Source organism: Panthera onca, chromosome B1, assembly GCF_046562875.1.
Source record: "Panthera onca isolate mPanOnc1 chromosome B1, mPanOnc1 haplotype 2, whole genome shotgun sequence".
NCBI lineage: Eukaryota > Metazoa > Chordata > Mammalia > Carnivora > Felidae > Panthera > Panthera onca.
In genome coordinates, this window is record NC_138342.1 from 54,099,692 (window position 1) to 54,123,880 (window position 24,189).

Below are 24,189 nucleotides of genomic sequence, written 5' to 3' on the forward strand. Positions count from 1 at the left end.
CTCAGAGCCTGGAGCCTGCTTCCGATTCTGTGTCTCCCTCTCTCTCTGACCCTACCCCATTCATGCTCTGTCTCTCTCTGTCTCAAAAATAAATAAATGTTAAAAAAAAAAAATAGAATGGGGAGATAGAGTTTATCAAGTAGGTAAGTAGAATACACTTGCAAGAGTAAAAGCAGACCACTGCCAGAAGAAGAAGGATGGCAATGGCTCCAAGAAGCTCTACCTACAACATTTTAAGCCTGTTTTGTGTACATGTGAATTTGGCTTTATTGATATTTTTGATTGACACCTGGTGGTTATATGACATTATGGCTTCTCAGCATGCACCTACCCATGATGCATTCTATTTGCATTTATTTATGTATTGTGTATTTACGAGTGTCTTATGAGCTTTTGTTGTGACCTTAAAAGTACTTAAGGGCAAGGTGCACATTTTGAGCACATGCTCAGCTCTTATAAGTCCCCTTGTGGCTTTTGAGCCAGCTCTGTGGCAAGGCCTTTCCTGTTCTGTTAGCCCTTAGAGGTAGCTCTGAAAGTGTGACTGTTAACTTTCAGGGTGGCTCCAAAGGTGTGGCCAGCACCTGCTTTATCCTTCCTTGCTCATGTCTACCTAACACAGTGTTTTGCGACTTGACAAGGTCATCCAATTAGCAGGTTACAGAGTTATGGATAGGACCCAGGATTTTCTTATCTAAAATTGCTGCAGGTTAGCATATTCAAGAAGCAGAGGAAGAATGGGGCACTTGGGTCACTTAGGGGGTTAAACGTCTGACTTCAGCTCAGGTCATGATCTCGCGGTTTGTGAGTTCAAGCTCTGCAACCGGCTCTGTGCTGACAGCTCAGAGCCTGGAGCCTGCTTCGGATTGTGTGTCTCCCTCGCTCTCTGCCCCTCCCCTTCTCACACTCTCTCTCACTCTCTCAAAAATAAACATTAAAAAAAAAAAAAAGAAGGGGAAGAAAATAATTAAAGTTGAGATCATTTTCTACCACAAAACAATTGCAGGGGCGCCTGGGTGGCTCAGTCGGTTGAGCGTCCGACTTCGGCTCAGGTCATGATCTCGCAGTACGTGAGTTCAAGCCCTGCGGCGTCGGGCTCTGTGCTGACTGCTTGGAGCCTGGAACCTGTTTCAGATTCTGTGTCTCCCTCTCTCTCTGACCCTCCCTTGTTCATGCTCTGTCTCTCTCTGTCTCAAAAATAAATAAACGTTAAAAAAAATTAAAACAAAAATTGCAGAAGCTAACTTAGTTTTTCAAAACTAAACTAGGTGTGTATATGGTCCACTGGTATCCAGCTTTATAACTCCTGTTTGTTCGGGTAAGTATCCTGTTCCCACCACAACTGTGGCTTCAGCTGTCTTGCTGTTAGCAGCTAATTCCTTTTCACACAGAGTCACAAATTGCGGATAAAGTTTTAACCCTTCTGCTTTTCCAGAGTTAGAGTGATACTGCATGTTTCTGCCTTTTATTCTCCCACCAAGGGTGGCTTGAGGGATGATAAGAATGTTGCCAAGGAGCTCTAATACAGACACGTGCTTGCCATTTTCTGTTTCACTTAATCATATTAACCATTTTGTGAAGAAGTTTTTTATTAGGTGCCTTGGAAAAACACACATAGATCACTAATGCTCCCTGAACCTCCTGGGTCTCGGTGAGCCCCTCGGCTGGGTGCACTTACAGCCAGCCCCGCAGGCACTGATCCAGAACTCCCCGGGGCCTGAGGTATCCGGCCACCCTCAGCCTGGGCTCAAACCCTGGCAATCTAACATGTCCAGGTCCTGGGCTTGAGGCCATTTACATTTTTATCCATAGTAACTGATATGTAATCTTTGGAAGAATTATATTTTGAGTACATTTTCTGGTAGTTTAATGACTGTGTTTCCCAAAAATTCACATGGTGAAGTCTTAACTCCCAATGTGATAGTATTTGGAGGTGGGACCTTTGGAAGGTAATAAGGTTTAGATGAGGTCATGAGGATACAGTCCTCAGGATGAGATTAGTGCCCAAAAAGAATAAACCAGATAACCTGCTTTCTTTCTTCTCTCTTCTATTTCCGCACCATTTGAGGATACACCAAGAAAGCAGCCATCTGCAAGACAGATGACTTCACCATAATTTAATGATGTTGGCATTCTGATCTCAGGTCAGACTTACATCCAGAACTGTAAGAAATAAATGTCTGCTATTTAGGACACTTAGTCCATGGCATTTTGTTATAGCAGCCTGTGCTAAGACACTGTATTGGATTTCGATTCTTCTATGACTTGTAAATAGAGATTTCCAAAGGTCTGCTGTTTTAGTGAATCAAATTTTTTAAATTTTATTAATAAAGTAAATTTGAGAGAGAGAGACAAAGAGAGACAAGAGAGTGAGTGGGGGAGGGGCAGCGAGTGAGGGAGACACAGAATCTGAAAGAGGCTCCTGGCTGTGAGCTCTCAGCACAGAGCCCAATGTGGGGCTCGAACTTACAAGCCATGAAATGACGTGAGCCAACTATCATATGTTCAAGCAATTCTACTTTTGGGTATTTATCTGAAGAAAACAAAAATATCAATTCAATATATATCAATATATATATATCAATATATATCAATATATATATCTATATATATATCAATCTATATCTATATCTATATCTATATCTATATCTATATCTATATCTATATCTATATATATTGCAGCATTATTTACAATAGCTAAGACATAAAAGTAACCTAAGTGTCCATTGATAAGTGAATAAAGATGATGTACGTATGTATGTATTTATGTATGTATATATGCATTCCTTCACTGGACATACTTCATTTTATTGTACTCACTTTATTGCACTTTGTAGATACTGCCTTCTCTACGAATTGAAGATTTATGGCAACTCTCAAGCAAGTCTATCAGTCCCATTTTGTTCTCAGCATTTGCTCACTCCATGCCTGTCATATTTTGATAATTCTTGTAATATTTCAAACTTTTTCATTGTTATATTTGTAATGGTGATCTATGATCAATGATTATGATTTGCTGAAAGTTCAGATGATGGTTACCATTTTTTAGCAATAAAGTATTTTTTCATTAAGGTACGTACATTTTTTTTGACATAATGATATTGCACACTTACTAGTCTACAGTAGAAACAGAACTTTCATATATGTATTGGGAACCAGAAAAAATATTTGTTGTAAAGATCACTTTATTGCTGTGGTCTGGAACTGAACTTGTAGCATCTTCAAGGGATTCCTGTGCCTCAGAATATTACTCAGCATTAAAGAAGAAAGAAATGTTGCCATTTGTGACATCATGGATGGACTTACAGAGTATTATGCTAAGTGAAATAAATCTGAAAAAGACAAATACTTATATGTGGAATCTAAACAAGACAAACAACCAAAATAAAGCAAACTTATAGAGAACAAAGTGTTGGTTGGTTACCACAGCTGGGAGATGCTGAAGGTGAGCAAAATATGTGAAGGGGACTAAGAGGTACAAACTTCTTGAAAAGAAAGAGAGAGAGAGAGAGAGAGAGAGAGAGAGAGAGAGAGAGAGAGAGGGAGGATGGGACCAATACTGTATGCTCTCACTTCTGTGTTAGAAATTTAAAAATAAATAAATAAACAGATAACACAAATTCATAGAAAACATCAGATCTGTGATTACCAGAAATAGGGGTGGGGAAGGGGGAAATGGAGGAAGGTGGTCAAATTTTCAGTTACAAGTACTAGGGATGTAATGTACAACATGATGACTATAGTTAACACTGCTGTTTGGCATATGTAAAAGTTATTCAGCATATATAAAAGTTGTTGAGAGTAAATCCTCAATGTTCTCATCACCAGGAAAAATAAATGTATTTTCTTTTTTTTTCCCTGTATCTATATGAGGTGATCAGAGTTAACTTACTGTAGTAATCATTTCATGGTATGTGAAATGGTAAGTGAAATCATTATGCTGTACACTTTACTTATGTGGTGATATGTCAATTACATCTCAATATAACTGAGGATAAGACACTTGAAAAATATTATTGATGGATTTGAGTACTGAAAACATATAGCTTTTAAAGTTCTAAAACATAGAAAAGCAGTAAGTTAATAAACAAGAAGTAAAGATCAAACTAGGAAAATATTTAAAAATAACATTATTAGTGAAGTGTTACTATTCGCGATATATATGAAGTTTCCATAAGAAACATTAGATTCTACATAAAATAAGAAGATGCATAAGGAGACAATGTGTAGAGCAAACGAAATTGGCCAATTCACTTAGAAATATATCATGCTTAAAAGTGAAACTAATGTGCAGTTTTAAAGTATTTTGTCTATCACACTTGCAAAGTTATAAATAAATCCTGGAATATATCATAGTTTTCAGGCATAAATTATGTTTAAGCATAAACTAGTACTATCTTTATGAGACATATTTAGGAATGATTTTAACTTTTTTTGGTTTGTTTGCCATATTTTGACCCAGAATTTGCATTTTTGGGGATCTAGCTTAAAACCTCCACACTGTGGAATAATTAATGTTCCATACATTTATTTCGTCATTAATCACACTAATCCAAAATTAACATTAAAAATCTCAGAGAGCTACTTTTCTTTAGTGGTTACTGATCCCAATACCCACTCTCTTTTTCTTTTTTTTAATACTAGAACATTGATAATTTTAGCTGGATGCATGACCATCTACTTAAACACCACATTAGCAAGTCTCTGGTAAGTTCAAAATTGCCATATTTTGTCCAGTAAGATAGCAGCAGATGGTGAAAGTCACTGTCTAATAATTCCTGAAAAGAAAATGCTACCCATTCAAGTATGTTTTCTGACATTCAGTCTTATTTAGATGAGACATGGTGACAGCAACAACTTAGGGGATGGTAGCCTAACAGTATAGAAGATACCTCTTTCCCTCCGACTCATCTGGCATTTCAGAATTTTTAGAAAAGACGAGTATGATTATTACATTGTTTAAGACACCACTATCAGTTCTCAAAGAGCATTGACCACGTCTTAACTAATAGTTTTCTGTACTTTCCCAATAATCTACAATGAATATCTACACAGATAACACAAGTCAACATTTAAAAGAAGAAAGTAACCAAAAATAAAACTGGACAGAATTCACTCAACTGGTGTTTTACTGCTAAAAGCTGGTGGTCTTAACTCTAAGCTATTTGGGTGCTTAAGAATTTCTTAGGACTTATCACTAGAAAATATTCTATATGTAAGTAATAGATGTAGTATACTGACTTTAAATGAATGCTTTTGTGTGTATATTCATATATACATGAATATAACAGAATTGGGGGAAAGGTAATATATAACAGCCTTGTTGAATTAGCAGAAGGTCCTCTATACTTAGAAAAAAAAAAAAAAACAGAATAATGTTAGCACTATGCTTCTTAGAGAAATCTTGCATTTTAAGCATTGTCAAATAGACTTAGAAATAGTTATTCTGTATAATGATAACCATTAATTTGGGTTAACTTTCTGGTCATAATTAAGTGACTATAATACAACAACCTAGCTCATCGAGTTAGATGAGGATTAAAAAATAATTTATCACTGTAGCTAGCACGCACACATGGAGTTCCATAAAGATTAGTTTTTGTGATTATGATAAACAAATTTAGAGATGAGATACTAAGATTAAGTGACAAACAGAAAACGTATACCTGGGTACCTCTCAATGGACGTTAAGGTTAGAAAGTTAATGTGGATTAATTGAAAAGGACTACTTGGCAGTTAATAATTTTTCACTTATTCAGTTAGTAATTCAAAGCTGGAGATGTGCCTTGGAATAAAGATATAACAAAATGCATATTTTAAGATATTGAACCGTGTCAAATTATACTTAACGTGTACTTAAAATTTATTGTGCTATGACCTTTTTACTGGCACACATGACTAATATCCTCCAATGATGCTATAGAGGCAAAGTGTTTTCATAGATGAAATACTTTTATAGGCAGAATGTAGCCTCAATAGAGAATAATTATTTTATTTCTAGTATCATTCAGTATCAAAAGACTGCTTAATATCATCATTAATAAACTTAAATGTAAAAAAAAAGAAAAAATTTAAAAAAATAAACTTAAATGTAATATCTGTCTGGGTGTCATTGAGCACTTTTATAGAAAGTCATCTAGAGTAAGAAGATGCAAGATTATGTTTGAGTTCTATACTACTCCACATAAATTATGTAATGTGTTTTTTAGGTAGGTGAAGGAGTAGAAGTGGGATAAAGTAGGCTGAGTAAATTCATTAGGGATACATGTAAGCTGTGTTTTAATTATACATTATCCCAAGATAATATATACCTAATAAACTATATACATAAATATATATAACTATATGAGAAACTATGTATATAACAGTTTATGTTACTGAAAACCATAGATTTGTAAAAATATATCCATTTTCTTTCTTCTAAGCCTGGCTTTCATGTCTTCTGATATTAATTACCCCATCATTATTTTCCCTTAATTTTTATTACCAATCTTATTAGAATGTAAGCTTCTCAGGAGAGGAATATAGGCTTGTTTTGTTCAACAGTTCATCATCATCCTCAAACTGCCTTGCAATAAAAATGCCATATAGTCTGTTACACATATAAAATGTTTAATAAATACTTATTTTTAACTAAAGAGAATCAGCAACATTAGTAAAGGAAAGAAACTTGGAGATCAAGTTTTTGTAAATAAGAAAACTGAGGCCAAGAGAGGACAGACAAAAAAGCTCAAGATCACAGAACAAGTCTATGGGAGAGATTATATGGTCATGCGAATAGCGGTAATTTTGGGTTTTTTTCTTTAAACGTTATTGCAATATCCATTCTTTCTTCTTTTTAGTAAGAAAATATTTCTCATTATTATTTTCAATCACTTTCCCTTTTAACGATAAAGGATAGTCTCTTTAATAAAAATGAGTTGGGGGCGCCTGGGTGGCGCAGTCGGTTAAGCGTCCGACTTCAGCCAGGTCACGATCTCGCGGTCCGTGAGTTCGAGCCCCGCGTCGGGCTCTGGGCTGATGGCTCGGAGCCTGGAGCCTGTTTCCGATTCTGTGTCTCCCTCTCTCTCTGCCCCTCCCCCGTTCATGCTCTGTCTCTCTCTGTCCCAAAAATAAATAAAAAACGTTGAAAAAAAAAATTAAAAAAAAAAAAAATGAGTTGTTGGGAAAATGAATGAACATAACGTTAAGGGTAGTTTCTCTGGTCACCATGCATGATGTTTCTGAAGTATGCAGTGGATAATACATTAAGATTAACTTACTGTATATGGATAACATTTCTACAAACTAGTTTCAGTCATAAAAAATATAGCGCAGAAAATGTCATTTCCAAAGTACAAAAAGTTTCATGGTTGTGCTAGGATTCAAACTGAGGACTTTCTAGTTCAAGTGTAGAATTTTCTATGAAATAAACGTATATATATGTTAAATTAGCACGGTTTCAGAATAAATAATAGATAAATGTAGTGCACACTAGTAACCAATTTTAAGTTTCTATTCCCTTTTCCTCCTTCAGACGCTCTACCTGTTGACTGTATTTTACAACCTCTCTTTCAGTTTGATATGGTCATATGACTGTGTCCACACTAATGGTATATGAACAGAGGCGGTATGTGCAACTTTTGATGTATCATTGCATTGCACTATTTCCCCTGGAAAAAAATGTTAGAACACAGACCTGGTAGTACTTTGTCTTGGACCGTGCAGATCAGGACAATACCTTGGAGTATGGGCAGATTTATAAAGGATCTTGGGTACTGAATGATATTTTTAAAAATGTTTATTTATTTTTGAGAGAGAGAGAGAGAGAGAGAGAGCGAGCGAGCACACATGCATGCAAGCGGGGAAGGGACAGTGAGAGAGGGGGAAAAGGATCCGAAGTGGGTTCATTTGGCTCTGTGCTAACATCAGAGAGCCTAAAGTAGGGCTTGAACTCATGAACTGTGAGATCATAACCTGAGCCAAAGTCAGAAGCTTAACCGAGTCACCCAGGATGTCTAGGTCTCATTCTTACTACATCCTTAGCCATATGTATGTAGCCTATACACTTACTAATATAAAGTAAATAAGAAATCAAGAGAGACAGAAGGGATGTAACTCTAACTCAAGCAAGAGATCAGAACTCAGATCCTGGAAGCCAAGAGTAGGTGGAAAATAGAAGACCAAGAATTGGACAGGGTAATTAATGACAACTACAGACTGGGAAACATATACTGCTTATGGACACAAAGAACTCATGCTGGATATGCTTAAGAGTAATAAATAGATAAAAGGAGAAGGTCTGTTCCTTTTCAGGTTATCTCAGAGAAATTAGAGTGGAAATAAAGTAAAAAAAGTAATGAGGATGAAGGTCTTCTCAGGGAGATAAGCAAATAGATGAGAAGCAAGAGAGTTAAATGAACAGTATGGTGAGAATTAATGTGTATCTAAATATGAAGAATTATTTACAAATACACTCATTGAGGTGCTTTTTAAAGGGTTCATTAAGTAGTAGGGACTGAGCTTATATTCTCTTGGCTGAATTAAGTAATGGTTCTGAACCTCAGCTTTATCACCTGAAAAAGAGTGGTTTTAAGAATTTGATAAAAACACGATGGAAAGAAAATGGCACATAAAAGTCTAATCATTCTTGTTTATATCATTGTTAGAGAAAATGAGGCAACTAATTCTCTGTAGGATCTGACATCATCAAAGTAGAATATAATAATTTACTTTGAAATTGAAAAATAAGTAGATATCTTTTAGGCAGAGAGCAACATAGGGTTTTTCAAACAGAAGAAAGTATAGACTTAAAGGCAAAGAATCAGGTAAGATCATCATATATAGAGGAAATTAATAGAGATTAACAAAGCTTGGAACATAGGTTACAAAATAGAAAATAACTGAACAAGTAGATAGGGACAAAATCTGAAAGATTTAACTTCCAATTTAAAGATATTAGACATAATCCTATGTGTTAAAAAGCATACTTTTTCTTAACCGAAGAGTGATATGAAAGATATATTTTATACAAAGAAATCCAAGCTTCATTATGGTGTATGGAAGAACAAAACAGGCCACTACAGGGAGATTGGACAAAAGATTTGGAAAGAGAATTGATATCCAAACTAAGTCAGGGGAAACAGGCATACATAAAAAAAATGATTGAAGAGATAATCTGAAAATAGAATCAGTATCACTTGCTAAATAACTGGATGTGGGAAACTCTGTAACTTGAGAAACTCATGATTCTAATAAGCAAAATTTCAAAAACTGGGAAAGAAATAGATTTTTAGAAAAGAAATGAGTAAGTTTTATGAAAGTGTGATTGTTGCCAAAAGTATAGGGATATGGGTATGCCTCAGGTATATATATACTTAAGGTAAAATGATGCATATAAGAGTAACATAAAAATCATATTTTTGCTATATTGTTCATCTCCTATATCTTCATACTTCTTCATAAGGAGTTTGTATATTTAATATTAGCTGCTTACTCCCAAGAAAGTATTTGAATTTCAGTGTGAAGGAGATTGTTGTATGACAAAAGGAACAGAATGAGGAAGACATTAAACATGGCCCCTGCATTTATAAAGCTGAGTCTAGAGTGAGGAAGCAGATAAATTGTGATGGTTAATTTTATGTGTCAACTCTGACAAGGGAAATGGATGTCCAGATTAAACAATATTCTTGGTTGTGACTTTGAGTATTTCTGAGTAAGATTACCATTTGAATGAGTAGACTCATTAAAATAGATAGTCTTCCCTAATGTGGGTGAGTATCATCCAATCTGTGAGGGCTCCAATAGAACAAAAAGGTTTATGAAGGAGGAATTCAACCGTTTTTGCTTCCTTCATGCCTTCCTGAGCCAGGATATCAGTCTCCTGCCCTTGAACTGAGATTTGCACCATCAGCTCCCCTGGTTTTTAGGCCTTGAGAATAGGACTGGGATTACACCAATGGCTTTGTGGGGTTTCCATCTTGCAGATAACAGATCATGGGACTTCTCAGGCTCCATAAAAGCATGAGCTAAATTATTAAAATCTCTTTATATAAATCCACTATGGCTTTATTTCTCTGGAGGACTCTAAAACACAAACTAAGAGAAATTTGTTGATCAAGGTACCATCATGACCAATGGTGAGAAGAATAGCAAGGTGAAGTCTAGTTTGTGGGGTTATACTCACATGGTAAATGGAATCACACAGCTATTCTCAGTCATGTTTCCTGTTGAAAGGATTTCTGTCCCTAATATAAATGAAGTGAACACCTTCCAGTAGCAACAGCTAATATATATGAAGAAGAAGAGAAGCAAAAAAACCACTCATCTAATCTAGAAAGGCCTGATGGACAAGCAGGGAGAGGAGAAAAAAAGAAAAACACTGGCCTATATGGAAACCATTTCATCTGAAAACTTTCAACTTCAGTAAAAGGGGTTTGTTTAGTCCTAACAATTTCTTCACCAACTCAGGCTAATATTAAATTTATTCCTCTGTAAAATCCCAAGAAAAACATAAGTAAATTCAAACTAAGAGATAAAGAAAAACCTTTCACTGAACTTGTAATTTAATAAAAATTGTTATCTATGGATAAGAAAAGGAACAGGGTGAAGAGGCAATGATGGAAGGGTGCCTTTTTGAAACACACCCTGTTACTGTAGTTTTGCTTTAGAAAATATATAAATATTTTACATATTCACAAAGAAAATTTTAATTTACAAAAGCCCCCTTCACCAAAAAAAAAAATTGAAAAAAGTAAGTAAAGAAACTCAACTTTATATCAAGGTGGAGACATAGCCACATACAGAAGTAAATTACTTTAAATGACTTTGAAATAAATTAGAAGCACAAAGAAATAGTAAATATTATTTAGCAGTTTAAATCTGGGGTGTAATCAATATTACGAATTTAAACTTATTGTGTAGAATAACACAACTGTGTTTTACCTTAATGTTATAAACCAAATATTTCAGTAAAAAAGAATGAGATCAAGATCCAACCAGTTTAAATTTTATAATGTTAAAATTGAGTCTGAAATATGATAAACCTATAATTTTTCTTAGGAAAACTACATTTTTCTATCTAAAGAAAGGTTTGTATCTTCAAAAACAGCCATGTCGTGAATGACAAGAAAGAGTAAGAAACTCCAGATGAACAATCAAGAGAAATAACAAAAGAATTCTTTGAAATTCAGAGTATTCAATATTCAATACTTATAAATACTGAAGCGACTTTAAAGTTTAATGTAAAAATTTCAAAAACACTGTCATAAAATAATTTTTCTGCAACATAAACCAGTAAAATATTGCTGAAATCATTGACTGAACGCTTTTAGGTCAAATTAGATTTTTGTAAACAAAGATTCCTGTGACTAGCTTCAAAGTTAGTTCTGTTAAATTAAGAAAAAATCCCATTTACAATTGTACCAAACATAAGATACACAGAATAAACCTAACCAAAGAGGTGAAAGAGGTATACTCTGAAAACTAGAAAACATTGATGAAAGAAATTAAAGACACAAAAAAGTAGAAAAACATTCCATGCTCATGGACTGGGAGAACAAATATTGTCAAAACGTTTATACTACCCAAAGCAACCTACACATGTACTGCAATCCCTAACAAAATATGAACATCCTTTTTCACAGAACTAGAACAAAGAATCCTAAAATTTGTATGGGACCACAAAAGACCCCGAATAGCCAAAGCAATCTTGAAAATGAAAAGCAAAGCTGGAGACATCACAATTCCAGACTTCAAGTTATATTGCAAAGCTCTAGTCATGAAGAGAGTATGGAACTTGCACAAAAACGATGGAACAGAAGAGAAGACTCAGAAATGAACCCAAATCTATATGGTCAATTATTCTTTGGCACAGCAGGAAAGAATATCTAACCGGAAAAAGACAATCTCTTCAATAAATGGTGGTGGGAAAACTGGACAGCAGCCTAAAAAAAGAAAGAAACTGGGACACTTTCTTATACCATATGCAAAAGTACAATCAAAATGGATGAAAGACCTAAATGTGAGACCTGAAACCATGAATAAATAAACCATAAAATCTTAGAAGAGAACACAGGCAGTAATTTCTTTGACATCAGCCAAAGTAACTTTTTTGTAGATCTGTTTCCTGAGGCCAGGGAAACAAAAGCAAATATAAGCTCTTGGGACTATATCAGGAAAAAAAAGGAAAACAAACAAACAAACAAACAAACAAAAACACCTTTTGCATAGCAAAGGAAACAACCAACAAAACTAAAGGGCAATCTATGGAATGGGGGAAGATATTTGCAAATGACATATCCAATAAAGAGTTAGTATCCAAAATATATAAAAAATTTATACAACTCAACACCCCAAAACCAAATAATCCAATTAAAAATGGGCAGAGGATATGAACAGACATTTCTCCGAAGAAAATATACAGATGACCAAAAGACACATGAAAAGATGTTCGTCATCACTAGCCATCAGGAAAATGTAAATCAAAACTACAATGAGATATCACCTCATACCTGTCAAAATGGGTAAAATCAACAACACAAGCAACAAGTATTGGCGAAGATGTGGAGAAAGGGAAACCCTCTTGCACTGTTAGTGGAAATACAAATTGATGCAGCCACTCTGGAAAACAGTATGGAGGTTTCTCAAAAAGTTAAAAATAGAACTACCTATGATCTAGTAATCACACTACTGGGTATTTTCCTAAAGAATGCAAAAACACTAATTCAAAGGGATACATTCACCCCTACATTTATAGCAGATTGTATACAATAGCCAAGATATGGAAGCAGCCCCAGTATACATCAGCTGCTGAATGGATAAGGAAGGAGTGTGTGTGTGTGTGTGTGTGTGTGTGTGTGTGTGTGTGTGTGTGTGTGTATGTGTATAATTAGGTGTATATACATACACACACACACACACACAGAATATTATTCGGCCATATAAAAGAATGAAGCCTTGCCATCTGCAATGACATGGATGGAGCTAGAAAGTATAATGCTAAGCAAAATAAGTTAGAGAAAGACAAATACCATGGGCTTTCACTCATATGTGGAATTTAAGAAACAAAACAAATGAGCAAAGGGAAAAAAGAGAAAGAAACAAATCAAAAACAGAGTCGTAACCTCTAAAGAACACTTTGGTGGTTACTAGAGGGAAGTTAGGTGGGCAGATGGGATAAAGCGTAATAGGGATTAAGGAGGGCACTTATTGTGATGAACACTGAGTAATGTATGGAATCATTGGATCACTATATTGTACACCTGAAACTAACATAACACTGTAAGTTAACTAAATAGAATGAAAATAAAAACTAAAGAAACTACTTCTTTTAAAATTCTCAGGGAAGGGGCGCCTGGGTGACTCAGTCGGTTAGGTGTCTGACTGCCTCAGGTCATGATCTCACAGTTCGTGAGATTGAGCCCCACTTCTGTGTCTATGCTGATAGCTCGGAGCCCGGAGCCTGCTTTGGATTCTGTGCCTGCGCGCCTCTCTCTCTCTCTCTCTCTCTCTCTCTGTCTCTCTCTCGCTCTCAAAAATAAACATTTACAAAAATAAAATTCTTAGGCAAGTGTTACTCAACATTTTCAGATTTGGATGAGCAAAAGGTAATTCATAAATGTAATCCGTAAGCAATGGATGTAATTATTTATGATTTATTCAGGATTTCTTTTTAAGTTCCAGTTTAGTTGGTTGTTGTTTTTAGTTTTTTAAAGAAATACATTATGTTAATATTTCTTTTCTGGGAAGCAATATTTCTTTTCTGGGCTTTCAAAAACCTATATATTTGCATGGCATTATTTTGTATGTTGTTATTATACACAGAACACCATGGCCATGGTTTATTTAGATTAGATTTATTTATCTTAATTTAGAAAAAACCTGTGGTGTTTACTACTAAAACATTATCTTTAAGATTTTTTTTTAAATGTAAGATTTCAGGCACAAAAATTGAATGGTTAAAGAAATGTCTTTCTATTAATGTGCTGCTTATATAATAACTGAGCACCTCAGAAATAGAGAGTGATATTTAAACCCAGTGGGAAGATCATGAATATCAGAGTTCCACTTAACAAACATTCTTGACAGGTTTTTATTTATTTTTAATATGCTAGCAAAAACATTTAACAGAACTCAGGGTGATTTTCAGTATGCTCTCACACAATCTTAGTACTTCATGTGAACTTCAGGCATCTGTGAAGTGATCATTTACTTTCACTTCTTTCCCAATTCACTTTGTCTAAAATGACTTGACACAACATAAATTTACTTTATTTCACTTACAAATATAAAAAGAGAAGTCTTTTTGTTTTATGAATTAGTTTCCCTTTGTCCATATATCTTTCCCAGCTGACAAAAATAATGTATATTAGAGTCTGTGTTAATCTCAAATTCGTCTAGACTTTTAGTCAGGTAAACATGAAAATCTGCATATTATAATTACTATAAATCTGGAAAGGTTAATTTGGACATAATTTTTAATGTATCATCTGCTAGACTTGGAAAACAATGATAATTTTACTTCGTCTCATGCTTTCTCTCGAACCTCCTTCCCAAAATTTTCCAACTTCTGCCTTCCAGAAACCAGGCAATTTCAAACTATAAAAATATACTTAATATATACATTTCAAACTAATCAATTTTACATAACAAAATAGTTTTATTCTCAATATTGTTAAATGAGTTTGATTTTGTCTGTGTATGATCTTTTGGGATTTCTATTTTGTCTCCCTGTATCATTTCCTTGAATGTACCATGTGGCAATACTACCTACTATTTTTCTTGTTTTCTAAAAATTGCTTGTAAAACCTCCCAGAGTATTTAACGAAAATGTTAAATTATTTGAAAAATAGTTATCTTAGCTGTATTTATTACTATTAAATTTTTTATAAGCTGTGATGCTGTATTTTTAGTCTATTGATGCAGCTGTGTTCTTTTCGTTAAAATATTTTAAACCGTTTGTATTCATATAGCTCTAATTTCTAATAAATCCATGAATCTCAATGTTTATAAAGGGTAAACTTTTCTTAAATATTTACTTGACAAATTTTTCATATTCTAGAATTTTCCCTTAACAATGTTTACTTTTGTGAATACGTCAATTTGTATGTTGAGGTCTGAAACAGATAGGTTTCTGACATTTATGTTGAGATAATAAACAATAATCTAGTTGATCTTTCTCTTACAGTTCAAAGAAAACAATCATGAGATAATTAAAATAAGACAAAACTGAATGCTAAGACCCTGAGTTTTTAACTCTGTGCCAGGAATTAATATCACAAAAGTCATACTTTTCCAACGTGAGTGGAATAAAACAAATAAATAATAAAAAGATTTCCTAAATAATTTCTAAGTTCTTTGGAGTTTAAAAATTCTAGAAAGTTACAATTTTGTTGATATGACCTATATATATAATTATATATATTTATATTATTTTATGTATACATTATATATATAATGCTGAGTGAATATTAAAATTGGACATTTTAATTTTTTTTTAGCTTCAAGTTTTTACGTAAATTCCAGTTAACCTACAGTGTAATATTAATTTCAGGTGTGCAATATAGCAATTCAACAATTCCATACATCACCCTGTGCTCATCATGACAGGTGAATTCCTTAATCCCCATCTCCCATTTAATCCATGCCCCCATCCACCTCCTCTCTGATAATAATCCCCGTGCTCTCTGTAGTTCAGTGTCTGTTTTCTGGTTTGCCCCCCACCTTTTTACTCTTTTTCCCTTATGTCTGTTTTGTTTCTTAAATTCTACATGAGTGAAATCATATGGTATTTGCCTTTCTCTGACAGATTTATTTCACTTAGCTGTACACTCTCTAGCCCCACACATGTCATTGCAAATGGCAAGATTTGATTCTTTTTGATGGTTGAGTAATATTCCATTCTATATAAATACCATATCTTCTTTATCCATTCATCAGTCAGTGGACATTTGGGCTCTTTCCATGATTTGGCTATTATTAATAATACTGCTATAAACATCAGGGTGCATGTGACCCTTCAAATCAGAATTTTTGTAACATTTGGGTAAATACCTAGAGGTGCAATTGCTGAATCAGGGTAGTTCTATTTTTAACTTTTTGAGGGACTTTCATACTGTTTTTCAGAGTGGCTGTACCAGTTTGCATTCCCACCAACAGTGTAAGAGGGTTCCCCTTTCTCTGCATTCTCCCCAACACCTGTTTCCTGTGCTGTTAATTTTAGCCATTCTGACAGGTGGGAAGTGATAGTGCATTGTAGCCTTCAGTTGTATTTCCCTGATAGTGATGTTGAGCATCTTTTCATGTGTCTGTCATCTAACTTCATGTTTTTGAAAAATTGTTTATTCGTGTCTTCTGTTTATTTTTTAATTGGATGGCTTGTTTTTTGAGGTGTTGACATAATTTTATAAGTTCTTTATATATTTTGAATACTAGCCTTTTACCAGATATGTCATTTGCAAGTATTTTCTCCCATTCCATAAGTTGACTTTCAGTTTTGTTGATTATTTCTTTCCCTTTACAGAAGCTTTTTATCTTGATGAAGCCCCAATAGTTTATTTTTTCTTTTGTTTCCCTTACTAAAGGAGACATTTCTAATAAGAAGTTGCTATGGCTGATGTCAAGGAAGTTACTGCCTATGTTCTCCTCTAGGATTTTGATGATTTCCTATCTCACATTAAGGTTTTTCATCCATTTTGAGTTTCTTTTGTATGTAAGAAATTGGTCCAGTTTTATTCTTTTGCAGGCTGCTGTACAGTTTTTCCAACACCATTTGTTAAAAAGACTTTTCCATTGTGTATTCTTTCCTTTTTTGTCAAAGATTAGTTAACCATATAGTTGTGGATCCATTTCTGGGGTTTCTCTTCTGTTCCATTGATCTATGTGTCTGTTTTTGTGCCAGTGCCCTATTGTCTTGATCACTACTTATTTGTTGTTTTTTCTTTCACAAATGTCATAGCAGGTTTATTAGTAAGAGCCATAAATGGAAGCAGTCAAAATATCTATCAACAGTGAATGGATAAATAAGCAACCATATGGAACAATCTAAAAATCATTATTCTACTTGAAAATAAGCCAGATTACGGGGAGAGAGAGAGAGAGAGAACACTGAGTGATTCTACACATAAGATTCTAAGAATACAAACTCATCTATATTTGTAATATAATTTGAAGTCTGTTTGTGATGCGTCCAGCTTTGTTTTTCTTTTTCAAGATTGCTTTGGCTATTTGGGGTCTTTTATGGTTCCATACAAATTCTGGGATTTTTTGTTCTAGTTACGAAAAATCGATGTTGGTATTTTGATAGTGATTGCATTAAATGTGGAGATTGCTTTGGGTAATATAGACATTTTAACAATATTTGCTTTTCCAATCCATGAGCATGGAATGTTTTTCCATTTATTTGTGTCATCTTCAATTTCTTTCGAAATTGTTTTATAGTTTTCAGAGTACAGATCTTTTACTTTGGTTAGGTTTATTCCTAGGTATCTTATGGATTTTGGTACAATTGTAAATGAGATTGATCCCTTGATTTCTCTTTATCCTTCTTCATTGTTGGTGTATAGAAGTACATATCTACATATATTATCATGTCATTGGCAAATAGTGAAAGTTTGATTTCTTCCTTGCCAATTTGGATGCCCTTTGTTTCTTTTTGTTTTCTGATTGCTGAGATTAGGATTTCCAGGCCTATGTTAAATAAAAATGGTGAGACTTGGGGCTCCCGAGTGGCTCAGTTAAGCTTCTGACTTCAGCTCAGGTCATGATCTCACAGCTTATGAGTTTGAGCCCCACGTGGGGCTCTGTGCTGACAACTCAGAGCCTGCAGTTTGCTTCGGATTCTGTGTCTCCCTCTCTCTCTGTCCCTCCCCACTCACACTCTGTCTCTGTCTCTCAAAAAAAAAAAATAAATATTAAAACAAGTTTTTAAAAATAAAAATGGTAAGACTTGACATCCCTGTTTTGTTCCAGACTGTAGATGAAAAGTTCAGTTTTTCTCCATTGATGATGATGATATTAGCTGTGGGTTTTTTGTATATGACCTTTATAATGTTGAGATATGTTCCCTCTATCCCTACTTATTGATGGTTTTTCAGACTTTTGTAGTGGTTACTCCACAAAGGACTTGAAACCAAATGCTTCTGTTTTTTTGACTTAGGTATCAAAATATTGGGATAGTTTTGGGGTTTTTTTTGGCTGTTTCTTTTTAGAATATTAGTTATTACTGCCCTCATTTTTGTCTGAAAGTAGTGTTGGAGAATATGGATAGGACAGATCTAGAATTGCTGATCATTAGGGAAATATTAAAATATTAATAGTATTTACAGAGAAAATAGAAAAATATAATACTTTTGTAACAGTATTTTCTTTCTAGTATTAAAGTTATTTATGTGCATTTTTTATATACTCTAAGAAAAAGGCAGTATATCTGATTCATATCTCACTCATGACATGCATGAATGTATGCTTAATAAATGATGTAATTAATTTCTATTGCTTGCTTCTCTTGCAGGGTAAGTTTTTTTTTTTATTTTTTATTTTGTAATGTTTACTTTTGAAAGAGCATGAGTGGGAGAGGGGCAGAGAGAGAAGAAGACAGAGAATCCGAAGCAGGCTCCACGCTGTCAGCACAAAGCCCGTCGTGAGGCTCAAACCCACCAACTGTGATATCATGACCTGAACCAAAGTCAGACACTCAACCAACTGAGCCCCCCAGGTGTCCCAGGGTCAGTTTCAAGGATAAGAAAAAAGAGAAAAGAATCTCATATATCTTTAAACTCTTTTTTTATTTCCTGAAGTTTAATTCTTTCTGAATTAGGAAAACCAAGCAAACAAAAATATACCCTCACTCTCAGTGTTGGTCTCCATTCTGGCTCCTTCTCAGTCTCCTCTCTATATGGCACTAACTCTGGTCTTGCCAAGGCCCCAGATTTATAGAGCAAGGAAGCCAAGGTTCAGGAGTCCTCACTGGTGTGTTCTTCCCCAGTGGTTTATATCGTAAGGAGACCAACCAGACTGCTTTATCAAATGTAGAAGATATGTGCCAGCATGCATGCCATCACCCTTCTCTTTATTGTACTTCTCTCTCAAGGGCTTGAATTTAAATTTTAGTTCTATCATCCTTCTGGGGAGGATAACTAAAGATTAAGAAAAATAATGTTCTCTAACAGAACTCTACTTCAGTGGTTCTCCACCCTGGTTTACATGGGAATCCCCTAGAAAACTTCAAACATCATGACCAAGCCGCCACAGAAAAAAACCTAATAAAGTTGATGTGGGAAGGGACATCAGAATTCTCACATACAGTCAATTTGACAATCAGTGACTTGGGAGCTACCTGGATCACCTGCTCAAAAAATGACAAAATGATCTGAAGATAACAAAAAGAAACATAACTAAAGCTCATTATCTCCAGCCTTGCCTTATTTGAGAATTATGGATATGATTTATATTTTCTTAATGACCCATTAAAAAGGTTTTATAATGGGGATGCCTGCGTGACTCAGTCAAATGGCTCTTGATTTTGGCTCTGGTCATAATCTCATGGTTCATGGAATCGAGCCCCATATCACACCCACACTACGTGTAGAACCTGCTTGGGATTCTCTCTTTCCCTCTTTCTCCACCCTTCCACCACTTGCACTTTGTCTCTCTCAAAATAAATAAACATTTAAAAAAAAGTGTTTGCAATCACTCTCTATGTGATATTGAAAATTACAAATTTAAGCAGCGACAACTCCCTGAACTGCCTCAAGATGAATGTGACTGAGGGATGCTACACATGGTTATATGCGTACACTCTCACATGCACGTTTTATCCAAGGGAATCTATTTTCACCTCAGATTCCTTTCATCAAAGAGAACCTAATATATTGTTTCCCATTATGATTGTGCAATCAAGAAAGAGACAATGGAGAATGCATTGGAGAATGCATTGTCCGTGATTGAAAAAAACACATTAATCTAGTAAATACACAGAAATAGTCTTTCAGTTCTTCCAGTATATGCTTTAAGTGCATACACCTACATAGTTTTACCTTGTAGCCCCTCCCACTCCTAGTTAACATAAGATCTGTTCTTCACCTGAAGATTTCCAACCACTGGTGTTTTCAAGATTATAACCCTGTAAGAGCAGAGTGGCTACGCTTATACATAATTCAAATGGGAAATATAAGTTTTTTTCAAATTTATGTTTGGCTATTTTTCCAAATTTGAGTTCATTATTAGCCATAATTGCTAAGGGGAAAACATTATATCCTTTCTTAAATATGAGACACAAATATTTTATTTAAAAAAATAGAACCTGAGGGGCTCCTGGGTGGCTCCGTGGGTTAAGTGTCCAACTTAGGGTCAGGTCATGATCTCACAGTACTGACAGCTCAGAGCCTGGAGCCTGCTTTTGATTCTGTGTCTCCCTCTCTCTCTCTCTGTCCCTCCCCTACTTGTGTTCCATCTCTCTCAAAAGTAAATAAACATTTAAAAAATTTAAAACATAGAACCTGTTATTTCTCTGTACAGCATCCACTTGAGAAGCTTTCTTGTTTATATTCCCATGACTTTTTAAAAGAAATCTTTCAATTTTATTGACTATATTTTCTGTTTGCTTATGTTAATTTATATGATCTATCACTATGGTTTTATTGGTAAAACTTCCTTCTCAAAAAGTTGGAACAAAATGTTATATATAAACAGATTAATCACTGAATTCTAATAAAAGAACTCAAATTTACCTTCCAAGTTCACTGAGTTTGTGCATTAAGTCAATCAATCAGTCAGTCAGTTAGTCAATAAATGTTAATTGAGAACCAGTCTCTGCATATGATTAGGTTTGGGGCCAGAAAAACTAACACTAACACACATTCAAAGAAGGCAGTAAAGTAGTGAAATTTCTACACTTACTGTAATTGTAAACTCTTAAGCTTAAGGACTTAATTAACACTTTAAATTAGTAAGTAATTCAAGCTCTAACTTCTATTACTGAAAATCAGGTAAACAAACCCCATATTTCTCCATTGTCTTACATTTAACAATATTTGGTTATGACTATACATTTGTTGCGTTACGTATATCCCACTTTGATTTATATAGAAAAATGAGAGATCAGTTGTTCTAACGAGGTAATAGTCAAAATCAGATTTAGTATGAAAGTCTCCCCAAATTATTTCCTATTACTGAATGTATGTTCTATAAACCACATACGACCAACTCTAATAATGTCAAAACACAAACACAAAGAAGTATATAAAAAATGTTCCAAAACACAAGATTGATCATATCCAGAAGCCAAAGGAATAAGAAAATAATGCTTCAACATGTGCAGGAACTCAAAGGAATCCCACAATGCTGAGATCACTGTGGTGAAAAGTCCCTCCCTTCTAAAAATGGAAATAAAGGGCCTAAATCCTGAGCATGAGGGATTTTATTTCTAAAATAAGTTTTTTTATAAATTCATTTTGGCTAAGGACAAAAGGAAGGTTGGTAGATTGTGCAGGGCTTTTACATTTAGACTCCTATTCTGTTTTAATACAAGGAGACACAATTGAAAGCATTGAACTCAGACTAGAGTGACCATCTAATTTATCATCCAAACCAGGCAATTTTGTGAACAAAAGAGGAACTACTGATCATTAGGCTGGACAATACACAAAATCTCGAACTCTCCTGTGCTTTCCACGACATAGGGTCATGCCTATTGCACACAGACCTGAAGTTCTAACCCTATTTTTTTTTTTTTACCTAACTAGGTATAAAAATTTGTGGAAATTTTATAATACATCTTGTATCTCAATGCATAGAATTAAACCCGAAAATATGCACCAGGTGTCTGTGACACATTAATCATTCAAAATATGGTAGTTATTCCAGGAGATCTATTTTTTCTTTTGGCATCTTTGATCTAAATTCTGTCAGACATAAGATATTTCAAATTTTTCTATTGCCAAATTTTCTCTATATGTTCGTGAAGATATTCCAGGATATCTTTACGAAATATAGTCGTGCCTGTCATCACTGCCATGAGAGGAATGTGCCCGTTCTACAAGGAGAGAGACATGTGGAGGAGAGCCATCTCAGGCAAGCTCAAGCTAAGTCAGCTGATATATATATATTTTTTTAGTTCAGGGGCCAAGGAACTTTCTTCCATAAAGGAAAAGGCAGTAAATATCTTCAGCTTCGGGGCCATATGGTCTCAATACCAACTATCAACTCTGCTGTTGTACAACATAGTCTTAGATAACATAAACCAACAGCCATAGCTAAATTCTAATAAAATTTTACTCCTAGAGACTGAAATTTGAATTTTTTATTATTTTCATGGGTTGCACAGTATTTTCCCTTGTTTTTTTCAACCATTTAAAAATGTAAAACCCATTCTTAGTTTTAATGAGATATACAAAAATAGTTTTCAAGCCTTATTTGGCCATTAGGCAGTAGCTTGCCAACCCCTGTGTTACTTTGTTTATTCATTTACTATTGAAATAAATATACTTGAGCTTATTGTTTACTTTTACATGTCACTGAAGTTGGTAAATTTTTGTAATTTAGAGTTATTTTACTAACAGCGAATTGATACAACTTCAGTACAGAATAGCCGAAGATTGTCAGTGTATAAACATTCTTATCAATATGTGTACACGATTTTGGCAACTTATCACCTTTGCATGTAGTAGCACAATGTCAGTTGTGGTTGATTTGAAAACTGTGCTAAGAAAGAAACATAAAGTCAGGTAGTATTTTGAAATATTTCACCTGTCTTCTGGAAATTGAAAACAAGCAAACCAGCTATTTTGTTGGTTGAAAGTGAACACAGCATCTATTTATTACCTTTGGACTGAGAATTGCCAGAGCTCACTTTCCTCCTTTCCTTCTGAAACTGTAATGACCAGCTTTTAAGATCAATCAGCCTGGGTCCTTAAGTGACCATGTTTGAGATGCCCCATTTCTGTCTGCTAATGGACATCCAGCATGATTGAGAATTGTTAACTTAATTAAACAAAGAGGCCATTAGACTGAGGTGGCTTTAATGCCTCTGTAGCCTACATAAGCAAACCAAAATCTAAGCCAGTATATCCTGCAAGGTTAAGAAATCAAAACCTAAGGACAACCAATCTCAAATAGCCAGCTAAGTTTTTCCATATAAGGCAAATGCTTAAACTACAGCCAATCATAATTTCCTGGTTCTGCTTCCATCACTTTTCTATAAAGGTCTCTCAGAGCTCCTGCCAGTAGTGAGCTCCTAACCATTTCTAGTTCAGCACTGCCAGATCATGATTTTTGCTCAGATAAACTCATAGTTTTTTAGTACAGGAATTAAACAGAATGAAAACTGTTTAGTCGCATAGATTTGGGACTGTTTGCTGTCACCATGTAACCTGGTATGATGTGTGCATACATAAATAGTAAAATTTAGTGCTGTATTTTAAGTGCTGTATTTTAAAGATAAATATACATATTGCAAAATAAAATAGAATACTTTTAAAAGTTGTTGTTGTGGTCTTCCTATTTAAAAGGCAAATATTGTTTACTTTTCAAGACCATATCACTGAGCTACAAATTTTACAGGTCCCAAAATTTTCTCCACGGGAGATTAAATACAGAACTCCAGAAAATAAATATAAATGTCAAATAGGATATTTAGGCAGATATGTTTGGCTGTCACCATCAAATTTTAAAACTGCTAATGTGGACCAAAGCAGTTCCTTTACATACAGTAAGCTTCTATCATCAGAAAGTCTAAAGCAAGTCTATTATGGTCCATAAAGAAATACCATAAATTGTTCTTCCATACAAACAAAAAGCAAATAAATGACACGTTGGAAGAATTTTTCTTATCTACAAGTAATTCTTATATTGCTCAAAAGGAGTTGAGGTCTGGTGACTTGAAATAATGCAACTGTTAACCTAGGAGTGGTTGTGTCTTTTCTGTGCCCTAAGTTGTTGCTCAAAGCACATTAATATAAATTTTGCATTTCAAGTATCCTCTCTTGATTTAAGGAATGAAAGGGCAAACAAGGAACCACCACACACTTTTCTTGCCTCTTACCACACAATCAATTGCATTCAATCTGTTGCTAGAAATCCTCTAGTGCTGCTTGGCCCTAAATCACCGGTATTCAAAGGTTTATTGCACATTCACACTCGCTTGTCATTTGCAGGAAGTCTAATTGAGAGAATTTACAGTTGGTTGAGTGTTTCATTTAGATTGTACATGTTTAA

At 34.6% G+C, this 24,189-nt stretch overlaps 1 pseudogene; it reads right to left on the minus strand.

The window, feature by feature from the left end:
- Window positions 1-1,256: 1,256 nt before the first annotated feature.
- Window positions 1,257-1,970, minus strand: LOC132693095 (D-aminoacyl-tRNA deacylase 2 pseudogene; annotated as a pseudogene).
- Window positions 1,971-24,189: the final 22,219 nt, after the last annotated feature.